This window comes from Mytilus californianus, unplaced genomic scaffold, assembly GCF_021869535.1.
Source record: "Mytilus californianus isolate M0D057914Y unplaced genomic scaffold, xbMytCali1.0.p SCAF_17, whole genome shotgun sequence".
In the NCBI taxonomy this organism is placed as follows: domain Eukaryota; kingdom Metazoa; phylum Mollusca; class Bivalvia; order Mytilida; family Mytilidae; genus Mytilus; species Mytilus californianus.
This window is the reverse complement of record NW_026262659.1, coordinates 11,269,885-11,288,588: the sequence shown is the minus strand read 5'-3', so window position 1 is coordinate 11,288,588 and position 18,704 is coordinate 11,269,885. Positions and strand designations below refer to the sequence as shown.

At 33.8% G+C, this 18,704-nt stretch overlaps 1 protein-coding gene and 1 long non-coding RNA gene across 3 annotated transcripts in view; both read right to left on the bottom strand.

Annotated features, from left to right (window-relative positions):
- The window catches only part of LOC127726401 (ubiquitin carboxyl-terminal hydrolase-like), a 120,256-nt gene that overhangs the window by 82,333 nt on the left and 19,219 nt on the right, over positions 1-18,704 (bottom strand). The window lies entirely within an intron of this gene.
- The window catches only part of LOC127726410 (uncharacterized), a 31,355-nt gene that overhangs the window by 11,741 nt on the left and 910 nt on the right, over positions 1-18,704 (bottom strand). For both annotated transcript variants that reach the window (XR_007993519.1, XR_007993520.1), the window contains exon 2: positions 17,668-18,107. This is a non-coding gene — a long non-coding RNA (uncharacterized LOC127726410). The remainder of the gene's footprint in view (positions 1-17,667; positions 18,108-18,704) is intronic.

Here is an 18,704-nt window from a genome sequence, read left to right as displayed (position 1 = left end):
GAAAAAAATATTTATATATCTTGCACTGTTAATGAGTTTTGATGATAATTAGTTTTATAAATAAATGCAGGTGTCTGACTGATACAAGATAAGAACATGTGGGCAGTACTCTGTGGTTAATCAATAGAAATGTTTCATAGCTTTATGACCACTGACCAGCAATAAAAATAACAGTTATGAAAAAAGAGGTGGATTAGGGATTTATGAAAACTAGAGGCTCTCAAGAGCCTGTGTCGCTCACCTTGGTCTATATGCATATTCAACAGGGGACACTCTTCAACATTGTAGACGAGAATAGAATTAATGACAAAACTTCTGTTTTTTTTTTGTATCTTATATTGCTGATCATTGAAGTCTGTTTAGTTTCTCTCTATCTTCATGATCTTATTTAGCTTTTGCTCTAAACAGAGTAAAAAAAACTCCTATAAAGAGTAACAGTCTACTTATTATATCAGCAAAATTTGACTTGTTAGTAGGTCTCGTCTTGCTTATCTTTTTTGATTATTTAAGTTTCTATCTATCTATTATAATTAATATCATACAAGGAAAAATGCCAAAAAAATGGTAAAAATCATAATTAAAGGGCAATAACTCCAATAAGGAGTCGTTGGACAATTTCTGTCATTTGTCTTTATTGTAGATTTTGTCTTGCTGATCATTTTTGTATATTTAAGTTTCTTTCTATCTATTATAAGTTTTAAGATATAAGACAAAAACGCAAAAAAAATTGTACAAATCGGCATCAAAGGGAAATAACTCTAATAAGGAGTCAACTGATGATTTCAACCATAAGACTTATTTGAAGAACTTGTCCTTCTGATCATTTTTGCAATTTAAAGTTTCTCTCTATCTTTTATAGTTTTCAAGATATGATAATAGGCAAAAATCGAAAAAAAGTGGTAAAATTTGTCATTTAAGGGCAATAACTCCTACAGGAAATTGTCTTACTGTTTTGACGTATATGGATAATTGGTAGAGCTCAACATTCTGAACAATTTTACCCTCTTCAGATTTCCTCTTTTTATAACGGTTATCAGAATAATAGACAAAACTTGCATTTTACCCCATATGTTCTATTTTTTGCCATGTCTGCCATCTTTGTTGGCAGGCAGGGTCATCGGACACATTTTTTAAACTGAATACCCTAATGATGATTGTGGATAAGTTTGATTCTATTTGGCCCCGTAGCTTCAGAGGAGAAGATATTTGTAAAAGATTACAAAAATATATGGAAATTGTAAAACTAGAGGCTCTAAAGAGCCTGTGTCGCTCACCTTGGTCTATGTGCATATTAAACAAAGGACACAGATGGATTCATGACAAAATTGTGTTTTGGTGATGGTGATGTGTTTGTAGATCTTACTTTACTGAACATTCTTGCTCCTTACTATTATCTCTATCTATAATGAACTTGGCCCGGTAGTTACAGTGGAAAATACTTTGTAAAAATTTACAAAATTTATGAAAATTGTAAAAAATTGACTATAAAGGGCAATAACTCCTTAAGGGGTCAACTGACCATTTTGGTCATGTTGCCTTATTTGTAGATCTAACTTTGCTGTACATTATTGCTGTTAACAGTTTATCTCTATCTATAACAATATTCAAGATAATAACCAAAAGCTGCAAAATTTTCTTAAAATTACCAATTCAGGGGTAGCAACCCAACAACGGGTTGTCTGATTGGTCTGAAAATTTCAGGGCAGATAGATCTTGACCTAATGAACAAATTTATCCTCATCAGATTTGCTCTAAATGCTTTGGTTTCAGAGATATGAGCCAAAAACTGCATTTTACCCTATGTACTATTTTTTAGCCATGTCGGCCATCTTGGTTCGCGGGCGGGGTCATCAGACACATTTTTTAAACTAGATACCCTAATGATGATTGTGGACAACTTTGGTTAAATTTGTCTTAGTAGTTTCAGAGGAGAAGATTTTTGTAAAAAATTACAAATAAAATGCTCCGCAGGGCGCAGCTTGATACGACCGCAGAGGTCGAACCCTGAACAGTTGGGGCAAGTATGGACACAACATTCAAGCTTGATACAGCTTTGCATTTGGATTGTGATTAAATATTTGACACAGCATAGGTTTCTGACACAGAATGAATGTGGTCTAAGAACTTCAAAATTTTAAATTGGACATTCACCTATTATGGTCCAATATCCAAAATCTAAATACATGGTTAGATTCAGCATATCAAAGAACCCCAAGAATTCAATTTTTGATGAAATCAAACAAAGTTTAATTTTGGACCCTTTTGACCTCAATGTGGACAAAGTTGAAAACGCGGCCCAAAAATCAAAAATCTAAATACATGGTTAGATTCAGCATATCAAAGAACCCCATATATTCAATTTTTGTTGAAATCAAACAAAGTTTAATTTTGGACCCCGATTTGGACCAACTTGAAAACTGGGCCCATAATCAAAAATCTAAATACATGTTTAGATTCAGCATATCAAAGAACCCTAAGAATTCAATTTTTGTTAAAATCAAACTAATTTAATTTTGGACCCTTTGGACCTTAATGTAGACCAATTTGAAAACGGAACCAAAAATTAAGAATCTAAATACATGGTTAGATTCGGCATATCAAAGAACCCCAATAATTCAATTTTTGATGAAATCAAACAAAGTTTAATTTTGGACCCTTTGGACCTCAATTTGGACCAATTTAAAAACGGGGCCCAAAATCCAAAAACTAAATACACGGTTAGATTCAGCATATTAAAGAAACCCAAGAATTCAAGAATAAAACCCCATTGAAATTGGTCAAGAAATAAGCAATTTATACGAAGTATCTTCTTTTGCACAATACTGTGCAATTAAATATTTCTTGCTATTGCGCAATACTGTACAATTGACAATTTCTTGCTATTGCGCAATATTGTGCTATTGGATATTTCTTGCTATTGCGCAATACTGTGCAATTGAAGATTTCTTGCTATTGCGCAATACTGTGCAATTGAAGATTTCTTGCTATTGTGCAATACTGCGCAATTGAAAATTTCTTGCTATTGCACAATACTTATTATATAATAATTTACACATCCTGTTTGGTGTGTATCTCCTACCATATCATTATTATTTGCTTTTAAATATAAATCAGAAATAACCAACTTAAAATGGAAAATTTTAAAAGAAAAAAAAAATGAAAAAAAAAAAAATCCCCCCCCCACAAATATTTTGAACCCCCTTATGATTCATCACCCCCAAACTCAATCCCAGCCTTCCCTTTGTGGAATGGTACCTTGCAGTACAATTTCAGAGAGATCCATACACTTGAACACAAGTTATTGTCTGGAAACTAGAAAAATGTGTTTTTTGGCCCCTTTTTGGCCCCAAATTCCTAAACGTTTAGAGCAATTACCCCCAAACTCAAACCCAGCTTTCCCTTTGTGATATGGAACCTTGTAGTACAATTTCAGAAAGATCCATACACTTACACACAAGTTATTGTCCTGAAACTAGAAAAATGCTTGTTTTTTGCCCCTTTTTGGCCCCTAATTCCTAAAATATTGAGGCAATTACCCCCATCATCAATCCCAGCCTTCCCTTTGTGGTATGGTACCTCGCAGTACAATTTCAGAGAGATCCATACACTTGAACACAAGTTATTGTCTGGAAACTAGAAAAATGCTTATTTTTGGCCCCTTTTTGGCCCCCAATTCCTAAACGTTTCGGCAATTACCCCCAAACTCAATTCCAGCTTTCCCTTTGTGATATGGAACCTTGTAGTACAATTTCAGAAAGATCCATACACTTACACACAAGTTATTGTTATGAAACTAGAAAAATGCTTGTTTTTTGCCCCTTTTTTGGCCCCTAATTCCTAAAATTTTGAGGCAATTACCCCCAAAATCAATCCCAGCATTCCTTTTGTGATATGGAACCTTGTGGTACAATGTCAGAGAGATCCATACACTAACACACAAGTTATGTCTGGAAGTTACAAAAATGCTTATTTTTGGCCCCTTTTTGGCCCCTAATTCCTTTACTGTTGGTACCATAACCCCCAAAAACAATCCCAACCTTCCTTTTGTGGTATTGAACCTTGTGGTAAAATTTCATAGAGATCCATTCACTTAAACTAAAGTTAGAGTGCGAAAACCAATGTGTCTTCGGACGACGCCGGACGACGCCAGACGACGACGACGACGACGACAACGACGACGACGACGACGACGACGACGCCAACGTCATACCAATATACGACCACAAAAATTTTTTTGCGGTCGTATAAAAATTACGAAAAATGGTTAAAAATTGACTATAAAGGGCAATAACTCCTTAAGGGGTCAACTGACCATTTTGGTCAAGTTGCCTTATTTGTAGATCTTACTTTGCTGAACATTATTGCTGTTTACAGTTTATCTCTATCTATAATAATGTTCAAGATAATAACCAAAAACTGCAAAATTTCCTTAAAATTACCAATTCAGGGGCAGCAACCCAACAACAGGTTGCCTGATTGGTCTGAAAATTTCAGGGCAGATAGATCTTGACCTAATGAACAATTTTATCCTCATCAGATTTGCTCTTAATGCTTTGGTTTCAGAGATATGAGCAAAAACTGCATTTTACCCTATGTACTATTTTTTAGCCATGTCGGCCATCTTGGTTCGCGGGCGGGGTCATCAGACACATTTTTTAAACTAGATACCCTAATGATGATTGTGGACAAGTTTGGTTAAATTTGTCTTAGTAGTTTCAGAGGAGAAGATTTTTGTAAAAGATTACAAAAATTTACGAAAAATGGTTAAAAATTGACTATAAAGGGCAATAACTCCTTAAGGGGTCAAATGACCATTTTGGTCAAGTTGACTTATTTGTAGATCTTACTTTGCTGAACATTATTGCTGTTTACAGTTTATCTCTATCTATAATAATGTTCAAGATAATAACCAAAAACTGCAAAATTTTCTTAAAACTACCAACTCAGGGGCAGCAACCCAAAAACGGATTGTCTGATTTGTCTGAAAATTTCAGGGCAGATAGATCTTGACCTGATGAACAATTTTACCCCCGTGTCAGATTTGCTCTAAATGCTTTAGTTTCAGAGATATAAGCCAAAATCTACATTTTACCCCTATGTTCTATTTTTAGCCATGGCAGCCATCTTGGTTGGCGGGCTGGGTCGTCGGACACATTTTTTAAACTAAATACCCCAATGATGATTGTGGCCAAGTTTGGTTAACTTTGGCGCAGTAGTTTCAGAGGAGAAGACTTTTGTAAAATTTAACAGACAACGGACGACGGACGCCAAGTGATGAGAAAAGCTCACTTGGCCCTTTGGGCCAGGTGAGCTAAAAATAGGATAAAGAATTCCAAATAATAATACATTTCTATATTGGAGCTGCCAGGAGAAAAAACAAAACAACTATTTGGAGATATACGGTAGAAGGATTCAAAATATAAATGTACAGATATTAAACAAATATAAATAATTGTACAACAATTAATAAAAAAAAAAATCAAATAAAATATTTAATTGTTATTAATGTTGCTGATGTTTATACTTGAATTTCTTGAGGATATAGATATAGGAAGATGTGGTATGAGTGCCAATGAGACAACTCTCCATCCAAGTTACAATTTATAAAAGTAAACCATTATAGGTCAAGGTAAGGCCTTCAACACGGAGCATTGGCTCACAACGAACAGCAAGCTATAAAGGCCCCCAAAAAATTACTAGTGTAAAACCATTCAAACGGAAAAACCAACGGTCTAATCTATATAAAAACGAGAAACGAGAAACACGTATGAACTACATAAACAGTTTGGTGTGTATCTCTTGCCTTATCATTATTATTTGCTTTTATATATAAATCAGAAATTTAATAATAAAGTTTTTGGCAAATTTCCAATATACATAATTTAAAAGCAGTTTAGGTGAGATAAACAAAAAAGCTTCATCAGTAACATTTTATATTGGCAAATTTCCAATGAAGTTCATTAAACTAAAGTTATTGGCAAATTTCCAATGGAATTTATTAATAATAAAGTTTTTGGCAAATTTCCAATATACATAATTTAAAAGCAGTTTAGGTGAGATATTTAAATGAGTTTCAATTACCAACCTTACACTGCCTTTTAAATTATGTTTTGTACTTAAGTAATTGTCCATTAACCTTGAAACCCTTTTCCCCCCTTTTTTGCACCTTATTCCTTAATGGTTTGAGCCATAACTCCCAAAGACAATTCTTACCATCCCTTTGTGGTATTCCAATATCCAAAATCTAAATACATGGTTAGATTCAGCATATCAAAGAACCCCAAGAATTCAATTTTTGATGAAATCAAATAAAGTTCAATTTTGGACCCTTTAAACCTCAATGTGGACCAATTTGATAACCGGGCCCAAATATCAAAAATCTAAATACATGGTTAGATTCAGCATATCGAAGAACCCCATATATTCAATTTTTGTTGAAATCAAACAAAGTTTAATTTTCGACCCCGATTTGGACCACCTTGAAAACTGGGCCCATAATTAAAAAACTAAGTACATGTTTAGATTCAGCATATCAAAGAACCCCAAGAATTCAATTTTTGTTAAAATCAAACTAAGTTCAATTTTGGACCCTTTGGACCTTAATGTAGACCAATTTGAAAACGGGACCAAAAATTAAGAATCTAAATACACAATTAGATTCGGCATATCAAAGAACCCCAATAGTTCAATTTTTGATGAAATCAAACAAAGTTTAATTTTGGACCCTTTTGGCCCCTAATTCCTAAACTGTTGGGACCAAAACTCCCAAAATCAATCCCAACCTTCCTTTTGTGGTCATAAACCTAGTGTTTAAATTTCATAGATTTCTATTTACTTATACTAAAGTTATTGTGCAAAAACCAAGAAAAATGCTTATTTGGGCCCTTTTTTAGGCCCTTATTCCTAAACTGTTGGGACCAAAACTCCCAAAATCAATCCCAACCTTCCTTTTGTAGTCATAAACCTTGTGTTAAAATTTCATAGATTTCTATTTACTTATACTAGAGTTATTGTGCGAAAACCAAGAAAAATGCTTATTGGGCCCTTTTTTGGCCCCTTATTCTTAAACTGTTGGGACCAAAATTCTCAAAATCAATCCCAACCTTCCTTTTGTGGTCATAAACCTTGTGTTTAAATTTCATAGATTTCTATTAACTTATACTAAAGTTATAGTGCGAAAACCAAATGTCTTCGGACGACGACGACACCAACGTCATACCAATATACGACCGCAAAAATTTTGCGGTTGTATAAAAACGCAAAAAAAATTGTACAAATCGGCATCAAAGGGAAATAACTCTAATAAGGAGTCAACTAATGATTTCAACCATAAGAATAATTTGAAGAACTTGTCCTTCTGATCATTTTTGCAATTTAAAGTTTCTCTCTATCTTTTATAGTTTTCAAGATATGATAATAGGCAAAAATCGAAAACTAGAGGCTCTCAAGAGCCTGTGTCGCTCACCTGTATTTACTGATGCTTTGGAAATCATGTAAAATAAGGTTAAAATCATAATCAATAGTATTAGATATTAGATATTATAATGATATCTAAGATAATATAAACAAATAAAATGCTCCGCAGGGCGCAGCTTGATACGACCGCAGAGGTCGAACCCTGAACAGTTGGGGCAAGTATGGACACAACATTCAAGCTTGATACAGCTTTGCATTTGGATTGTGATTAAATATTTGACACAGCATAGGTTTCTGACACAGAATGAATGTGGTCTAAGAACTTAAAAATTTTAAATTGGACATTCACCTATTATGGTCCAATATCCAAAATCTAAATACATGGTTAGATTCAGCATATCAAAGAACCCCAAGAATTCAATTTTTGATGAAATCAAACAAAGTTTAATTTTGGACCCTTTTGACCTCAATGTGGACAAAGTTGATAACGGGGCCCAAAAATCAAAAATCTAAATACATGGTTAGATTCAGCATATCAAAGAACCCCATATATTCAATTTTTGTTGAAATCAAACAAAGTTTAATTTTGGACCCCGATTTGGACCAACTTGAAAACTGGGCCCATAATCAAAAATCTAAATACATATTTAGATTCAGCATATCAGAGAACCCTAAGAATTCAATTTTTGTTAAAATCAAACTAAGTTTAATTTTGGACTCTTTGGACCTTAATGTAGACCAATTTGAAAACGGAAGCAAAAATTAAGAATCTAAATACACGGTTAGATTCGGCATATCAAAGAACCCCAATAATTCAATTTTTGATGAAATCAAACAAAGTTTAATTTTGGACCCTTTGGACCTCAATGTGGACCAATTTAAAATCGGGGCCCAAAATCCAAAAACTAAATACACGGTTAGATTCAGCATATTAAAGAACCCCAAGAATTCAAGAATAAAACCCCATTGAAATTGGTCAAGAAATAAGCAATTTATACAAAGTATCTTCTTTTGCACAATACTGTGCAATTAAATACCCTAATGATGATTGTGGCTAAGTTTGATTCTATTTGGCCCAGTAGTTTCAGAGGAGAAGATTTTTGTAAAAGATTACAAAAATTTACGAAAATTGTAAAAAATTGACTATAAAGGGCCATTACTCCTTAAGGGGTCAATTGACAATTTTGGTCATGTTAACTTATTTGTAGATCTTACTTTGCTGACCATTATTGCTGTTTACAGTTTATCTCTATCTATAATAATATTCAAGATAATTTCCAATAAAATGCTCCGCTGGGCGCAGCTTGATACGACCGCAGAAGTCGAACCCTGAACAGTTGGGGCAAGTATGGACACAACATTCAAGCTTGATACAGCACTGAATTTGGATTGTGATTAAATATTTGACACAGCACAGGTTTCTGACACAGAATGAATGTGGTCTAAGAACTTAAAATTTTTTAATTTACCTATTCAAACCATATCATTTTTATTTGCTTTTATATATAAATCAGAAATAACCAATTTAAAATGAAGAATTTTTAAAGAAAAAAAAAATCCCCCCCCAAAATTTTTTGAACCCCCTTATGATTCATCACCCCCAAACTCAATCCCAGCCTTCCCTTTGTAGTATGGTACCTTGCAGTACAATTTCAGAGAGATCCATAAACTTGAACACAAGTTATTGTCTGGAAACTACATAAATGCTTATTTTTGGCCCCTTTTTGGCCCCCAATTCCTAAACGTTTCGGGCAATTACCCCCAAACTCAATTCCAGCTTTCCCTTTGTGATATGGAACCTTGTAGTACAATTTCAGAAATATCCAAATACTTACACACAAGTTATTGTCATGAAACTAGAAAAATGCTTGTTTTCTGCCCCTTTTTTGGCCCCAAATTCCTAAAATTTTGAGGCAATTACCCCCAAAATCAATTCCAGCCTTCCCTTTGTGATATGGAACCTTGTGGTACAATGTCAGAGAGATCCATACACTTACACACATGTTATTGTCTGGAAGTTACAAAAATGCTTATTTTTGGCCCCAAATTCCTTAACTGTTGGTACCACAACCCCCAAAATCAATCCCAACCTTCCTTTTGTGGTATTGAACCTTATGGTAAAATTTCATAGAGATCCATTCACTTAAACTAAAGTTATAGTGCGAAAACTAATGTGTCTTCGGACGACGACGACGACGCCAACGTCATACCAATATACGACCGCAAAATTTTTGCGGTCGTATAAAAAATCGATCGTCCACTATTTTAGAATTTGTCCCAGATTTTGCTGATATTTACCTATAGTAAAAGTTTTTTAAAAATCTGGCAAGAATTGTACCCGTGAGAGCGCTAACAAGACTGGACGGACAGACAGACAGACGGACGCCTGGTATTTCCATGTAGCCCGCAACGTGTTATGCAGGGGACAAAAAGTAATGACTAAAATTCTATCACTGCTATTTGTAGAATGAACAGAGAAGATCAAAGACGTTACTTTGTAGTTGGGTCAGTGTTCATGGAGATCGTTACACCACTGTTCAGGCAGAAGCTGGTAAATGACAACACAAATAAAGGGTTTGGATCTATCCAAGCTTTCATGAACAGTCAATTAGTAATACACATCCTATTCCATCTTAGACACAGAAACACACATTGCTGTCAGGATCAGGTACACTGTTACAATAGTCCAGCCCTTCCTTTAAACTACAGGCAATGGGACCTCTTGTACACAGAAAATCCAGGACCAGGACCTCACAACTGTCATTGTAAGTTTACAGCCAATCAAATCCAGCTGGATGACCTTGATATCACATTGGCAAGTTTGATACTGCTGAACTGCTGTAACCTGGGACAACAAGATGAAAATGTTGTACAAAAATTGCGACAATACAAAAATGATTATTTGAGTCACAACACCAAAGGTCAAATTACAGAAACAGAATACAACACACTATGGACCGACCTTAACAGCTTCATCCTACAACTTGATTCCAGTAAGGAAGATGACCTCATCAGGATAGAGCAGAGACCTCTGGACCAACCACTGTGTGACAAGTACCTAACATGTCTACTTGACCTCCATAAAAAACTGGATGAGGTAATTAGGCATTTACTTAAAATATTCTTGTGTCTAATGCAGTTATTTTTTTTTTAAAAAGTAAGGTTCAGCTTTTCTCCGGATCCTCTAATATGCTGCAAATAACCAGTTAACTTAACAATGGGAACTTTTAAACTATATATTTCTGACAAGCATTGTTACCTTTTCTCTCATAAAAAATTCTGTCTACATTAGCAACTTTTCCTCTGCTTTTAACATGGCATCTTCCAATCGACCAATGGTTACTGATGCTGGGTGTAGATTTATATATATTGTACAAAGCTATAATACTATTTTGGATTTGGCTTTTGAATAAATATTATATCAGAAGATCACCAAAAATTGTCAAGAAGTTCATGGCATCCTCATTAAATATACATTTTTGACATTTTGCCCTATTCAAAGTCACAAGGTCAAAGATTGATTTCAAGGGTATTACACTTTTTTTTTAAACTTTGTTCACTCTAGATCTTCAGCCAAAAAGGGCTGACATATTAAAATGTCTTGCTTCCTGTAATTCTTGAATTAATAAAAAGGCCTTTTTTTTTTATAAATTAGGGCAAAGTTAAATAAAATCTGTCGAGTATTTATACTCATATACATGTAATACAAGACCATATCCAAAATAGTGCTGACCTGTGGGCTGTCAGGAATTTTTTAGATAGATTAGAGATGTGTCAAAGAGACGACAACTTGACCAAAGAGCAGAAGAACAGAAAAAAAACTAGACCACTGTAAGATTTTCCAACAACAGACAATTGTCATGCAAACTCAAGGTCAATAAAATGCTTCGCTGGGGCGCAGCTTGATACGACCGCAGAAGTCGAACCCTGAACAGTTGGGGCAAGTATGGACACAACATTCAAACTTGATACAGCTCTGAATTTGGATTGTTATTAAATATTTGACACAGCATAGGTTTCTGACACAGAAAGAATGTGGTCTAAGAACTTGATTTTTTTTTAATTTACCTATTATGGTCCAATGTCCAAAATTAAAATACATGGTTAGATTCAGCATATCAAAGAACCCCATATATTCAATTTTTGTTAAAATCAAACAAAGTTTAATTTTGGACCCCAACTTGGACAAACTCGAAAACAGGGCCCATAATCAAAAATCTAAACACATGTTTAGATTCAGCATATCAAAGAACCCCAAGAATTCAATTTTTGTTAAAATCAAACTAAGTTTAATTTTGGACCCTTTGGACCTCAATGAAGACCAATTTAAAAAACAGGACCCAAAATTAAAAATCTAAATACACGGTTAGATTTGGCATATCAAAGAACCCCAATAATTCAATTTTTGATGAAATCAAACAAATTTTTATTTTGGACCCTTTTGACCTCAATATGAACCAATTTGATAACGGGGTCCACAAATAAAAAATATAAATACATGGTTAGATTCAGCATATCAAAGAACCCCATTTATTCAATTTTTGTTGAAATCAAACAAAGTTTAATTTTGGACCCCAATTTGGACCAACTTGAAATCTGGGCTAAAAATCAAAAATCTAAATACATGTTTAGATTCAGCATATCAAAGAACCTCATATATTCAATTTTTGCTAAAATCAAACAAAGTTTAATTTTGGACCCTTTGGACCTTAATGTAGACCAATTTGAAAACTGGACCCAAAATTAAAAATCTAAATACACTGTTAGATTCGGCATAACAAATAAATAAATGTGATCAAAGATTTTACAAATCTAATGCGCCATACTGTGCAATTAAAGATTACTTCTTGAAATTTTTCAATATTTGAAATTTGAAAAAAAAAAAATCTTTGAAGAATAATTCTTTTTAATTTCTGAAATCTGAAATGAGAAAAAATTGACCCCCCACAATTTCGTTTTATCCCCCCCCCCCCTTTTTTCCCCCAAAAAATTCTTTCCCTCAAGATATGGTCATAATCTCAATTCAAATTTCCAATGGAGTTGGCAACCATAATTACCCATTTAAATTTACCATAGTGCTAACTTAATCTATTTTATAATAGAATTAGAAATATAGTGTCAAATCTTTCATATGGATTTTTTTGTAAAAAAAAAAGATGCAACATTTGCAGATATTTTTACTGGTCTTCCTTTATAAATATGTATTTCTTTAAACATAATTTAAAAGCAGTGTAAGGGAAGTAACCAAAACGTTGTATTTGGATTACCTCCCTTACACTGTTTTAAATTATCTTTATTGTTCATTAACCATTACTTTATACATAATTTAAAAGCAGTGTAAGGGAGATAATTTCAATGATGTATTTGATTTATCTCCCTTACACTGCTTTAAATTATGTTTTGTACTAAAGTATTTGTCCATTAACCAGGACAACCTTGTTTTTCCCCCTTTTTTGCCCCTAATTCCTAAACGGTTTGAGCCATAACCCCCCAAAGCAAATCCTAACCATCCCTTTGTGGTATGGAAACTTGTAGTATAATTTCAGAGAGATCCATACACCGTTCCACAGTTATTGTCTGGAAACTAGAAAACGCTTATTTTTGGCCCCTTTTTGGCCCCTAATTCCTTAACTGTTGGTACCATAACCCCCAAAATCAATCCCAACCTTCCTTTTGTGGTATTTAATCTTATGGTCAAATTTCAAAAAGATCCATTCACTTAAACTAAAGTTAGAGTGCGAAAACCAATGTGTATTCGGACGACGACGCCGGACGACGACGCCGGACGACGACGACGACGACGACGCCGGACGACGACGACGACGACGACGACGACGCCAACGTCATACCAATATACGACCACAAAATTTTTTTGCGGTCGTATAATAAAAACTGGAAAAGTAGGTCATCCAAAAAAGGAATAACAAACTTGATCTGCTACCTACACAGTCCTCAATATAGGCTATTAAAACATTCGCCTGGGCGACCTATAAAGCCTCCAGGCAACCTTAATTTCATTGTTGGTTGCCATTTGGCGACTGGTACTATTTGGACCTGGCAAACGTAAAATTCTGGATAATCAACCTGCCTCCGGCCATATTTTATTAAGTTTTATTCACAGTCATACGAGGTCTTGAATGTATGCTAAATCTTGAATATGATTTCAAGCATTTTTAATCTTAACAAGGTCTATAAAGCAGTTAACTTAACTTGGAATTCAAGCGTCTGATATGGTGTTTTCGGGGCCAATACATCATGGCAGACAAAGAGATGTTGCTGTCTGGATTTTTCAAAAACAACTACCACAAACAACGATGTTTCACCAGCTAAGAAACAAAAAGAAGGGGCAGAGAGTTCCTTTATAGAAACTCCGGCTTCTGAAGAGCCAAGTATATCTTCTAATGTTACGATTAAGCGTAAAATCGCGGCAACAACTTCAAGTGGTACTGGAAAATTTATAAGAAAATTTCAAAACAGCTGGCTAAAAGAGTTCTCCTGGTTGATCTATAATCAATCTGAAAATGGTTTGGTCATTGTATTTCTGTAGTCAAAGTTGATTTATCTAGTATAGTTAAGAAGATCAGAACAAAAGATATACAAGGGTTAACTATAAGCAATAAGACTAACTTATTTTATGTCTACTATTCTATATAATAGAAAATTTATTGATATGCTTTTTTTACTAGTCTTCATTAGCTCTACTGACTAGACTTTCATAACAAATTTCTTAGACGACCTGAAATTATTTCCTGGCCACTAAAAATTTTGAATTGGCCACTGAAATTTATATTTGGTGGCCAAAAGGCAACCTGGTCTTTAAACCTGCTTTGAGGGCTGCTACAGTTATACATAAATGAATTAATATAAGTTTTATATCTATAGGAGTAAAGAAAAAAGTATTGACAAAACATTTTTTCATATTCCAAGCATGTAAGATTTGAATAATATAAGAGGGTGGTAAAGGGGGTGTCTGAACACGGAAACACTTGAAGATATCACAAAAACATTGCATGGAAAATAAAAATCGGGGTAAACGAAGCACGAGAAATAAAATCGTAAATATTAAGGAAAAAAATACTAGAAGTTATTACTCAGTCCCGGTTTACTTTTTAATTAAATGCGGGACAAGCACAAGAAATTAAGAGTACAAACACGAAACACGGAAAATTAATAAGGGGGAACACGAAGTATGCACATCGAACCAAACACAAGAAACTGAGAAATAAAACGTCAAAACACAAAAACACGTAATAGAAAAAGGCAGAAAGCGTTCCCCGAAAATAACCCTTTTCCACCCTCAGATAAGACACTGTGTATCAAATTGAATGGTGGAGCATATTAATAATAAAATATTGTCCGCATTGTGAGTTATGCATTTGAACTTTAAGTTGTTTTAAGTTTTTTGACATTTCAAATTTCCACAATGAAACAAAGGATTCCTTTTCTGACATAAGATATTTTCTTAAGCAACAATCAACTATTAAAAAGAAAAACTGTACAAATATATCCAAGACTATTCCATCAGCAGGGGAAGTTCCACAGAAGACTTAAGATCATTCTATGTTTAATCAATCTGATAATAATATTTTTTAACATTTCAGATGGACACTAAATTAGACCATCAAACAGAATTACTGCAGGTAGTTGAAGTATACAATTTTTCAAGCAGACATGTGACAGAGTTGTCAGCAACTGGAGATTTGAAAAATTTTCCACTGGAGTTTGCGTCTCATAACTGAAGATCTTTTATCCACATTTTCAGTATTCATTTCGATAAAAACAAGATGCTCTCAAGAGCCTGAATTGCTCACCTGTAATTTTTAGCTTAAATCTTTCAATGATTATTTTTGCTTTTCAATATATATTAATGAGTGGCTTAAAAATGACATTTAGATGTTCTTTGTATCTGTCATATTTTTTTCAAAAGCAAAAAAATGCATTTTACCCCTATGTTCCATTTTAGCCGTAGTGGCTGTTTCTTGACGTACAAGGAAATAAAACACAAAATTTATACTAAATACTATGAAACTCATTCAGCCCAAGTTTGGCTGAAATTGATTCAGCAGTTTCAAAGTAAACAAACTAGGTGAACAAATTGTGAAAAATTGTCTTTAAAGGACAATAACTCCTTAAGGGGTCAATTGACAATTTTGGTCATATAAAAACTTATTTGTAGATCTGACTTTGCTGAACATTTTTGCTGTTTACAGTTTATCTTTATATATAATAATATTCAAGATAATAACCGAAAACTTCAAAATTTCCTTAAAATCATCAATTCAGGGGCAATAACCAAAAAATCAGATACCCTGATAATTTCAGGGCAGGTAGACCTTGACTTAATGAATACTTTAACTTCTTGTCTGATTTGCTCTAAATGCTGTAGTTTTTGAGATAAATGTCAAAAACAGCATTTTACCCTATGTTCTATTTTTAGCCATGGCGGCCATGTTTTCTGAGGAAACGGAAATAAAACACAAACTTTATTCTAGATAACCTAAGAATCATTCATCTTAAGTTTGGTTTAATTTAGTTCAGTAGTTTCAGAGAAGAAGTTAGAAAACATGATAAACAAATTGTGTAAAATTGTCCTTAAAGGGCATTAACTCCTTAAGGGGTCAATTGACAATTTTGGTCATATTGAACTTATTTGTAGATCTTACTTTGCTGAACATTTTTGCTGTTTACAGTTTATCTTTATCTATAATAATATTCAAGATAATAACCGAAAACTGCAAAACTTCCTTAAAATTAGCAATTTAGTGGCAGCAACCCAACAATAGGTTGTTAGATTCATCTAACAATTTCAGGGCTTGACCTAATGAACAATTTTACCCCATGACAGATTTGCTCTAAATGCTTTAGTTTTTGAGATATAAGCCAAAAACTGCATTTTACCCCTATGTTCTATTTTTAGCCATGGTGGCCATGTTTTTTGATGAAACAGAAAATAAAACACAAACTTTATTCTAGATACCCTAAGGATCATTCAGCTTAAGTGTGGTTGGAATTGGTTCAATAGTTTCAGAGGAGTATATGTTTGAAATAGTTTACACCGGACAGACGTCGACGGACGCCAGTGATGGCAAAGCCTCACATTTTCTTTGGAAAGGTGAGCTAAAAAATACATACTTCCCATTTTTGAAAGATAAGAATATAACTTTTATTGTATTCACTTTACAAGGTAGAACTCAATTTTGTCATTGTCTCGTTAATAATTGCTTTGAATATGGTATAAGATATGAGAAGTTGAACTCCTTTTTACTTCTTAAAATTATTAAGAAAAAATAAGTTTTTTAATCTAAATTCATGAATCATAATATATTATTGTTTCTTTACTTATGTCTATTTGCAATCATTCATATATAACATGCCCTTTATTGGCTGATGATTGGTTTATTTAAGTATTTATATTTGATTAAAATGCATAGACTCTACTGCAACAGTGTAACAGATATCAGTGATGTCTCATAAATACTTGTATGATATTATTTAAAGTAATCAGAAAACTCAACAGTAAGTATTGATTACAATGCTGTGGGAAAAGAATACCTTGTTGCAAAAATGATCAAATCATGTATTATATTTACTTTCACAGGAAATACATGATGTACTAAGAAATCAAACTACAAAGAATAAGTCACTCTTTTTACGTAAGTTTATTTTTAGAAGTTCTAATTTTTAATTTAAAGCTCTTCAGCTATTATTTTCACCAAGTCAAATATATGTATTGTAACTGTCTAAGGTAAGGAAAAAAGGTTGCAATTTTTCTAAGGAACAATATTTGTCTCCTAGGCTTGTGTAAGTTTATTGACATTTAGTCTTCAACAATAGACTGGTGTCTATTCAAAATGTCTAGCTTTAAATTTCCTGGAGTCCATAAGAGTAGTTAAGATTTAAGATCTACAATTGATACACAATTCTTTTAAAAACAAACAAGAGTGCACACGCTGAAATGTCTCGCCTTCTTTACTAATCATTGATATTATGTTGATAGTCCTAAATATAAAGCTTTATTACAACTGTCACATAAACTTAACATTAACCAAGTAAACTAAACATTGACCAATGAACCATGAAAATGAGGTCAAGGTCAGATGAACCATGCTAGGCAGGCATGTACAGCTAACAATTCTTCCATACAACAAATAGAGTTGACCTATTGCTTATAGTTTAAGAAAAACAGACCAAAACACAAAAACTTAACACTGAGCAATGAATCTTGAAATTGAGGTCAAGGTCAAATAAAACCTGCGTGACTGCCAAATAGATCATAAAATATTTCTATACACCAAATATAGTTGAACTATTGCATATAGTATAAGAAAAACAGACCAAAACACAAAAACTTAACTATAACCACTGAACCATGAAAATGAGGTCAAGGTCAGATGACACCTGCCAGTTGGACATGTGCACCTTACAGTCCTTCCATACACCGAATATACTAGACCTATTGCTTATAGTATCTGAGATATGGACTTGACCACCAAAACTTAACCTTGTTCATTGATCCATGAAATGAGGTCGAGGTCAAGTGAAAACTGTCTGACGGGCATGAGGACCTTGCAAGGTACGCACATACCAAATATAGTTGAACTATTGCACATAGTATTAGAAAAAAAGACCAAAACTCAAAAACTTAACTTTGACCACTGAACCATGAAAATAAGGTCAAGGTCAGATGACACCTGCCCGCTAGACATGTACACCGTACAATCATTCCATACACCAAATATAGTAGACCTATGGCATACAGTATAAGAAAAACAGACCAAAACACAAAAACTTAACTATAACCACTGAACCATGAAAATGAGGTCAAGGTCAGATGACACCTGCCAGTTGGACATGTACACCTTACAGTCCTTCCATACACCGAATATACTAGACCTATTGCTTATAGTATCTGAGATATGGACTTGACCACCAAAACTTAACCTTGTTCATTGATCCATGAAATGAGGTCGAGGTCAAGTGAAAACCGTCTGACGGGCATGAGGACCTTGCAAGGTACGCACATACCAAATATAGTTGAACTATTGCACATAGTATTAGAAAAAAAGACCAAAACTCAAAAACTTAACTTTGACCACTGAACCATGAAAATAAGGTCAAGGTCAGATGACACCTGCCCGCTAGACATGTACACCGTACAATCATTCCATACACCAAATATAGTAGACCTATGGCATACAGTATAAGAAAAACAGACCAAAACACAAAAACTTAACTATAACCACTGAACCATGAAAATGAGGTCAAGGTCAGATGACACCTGCCAGTTG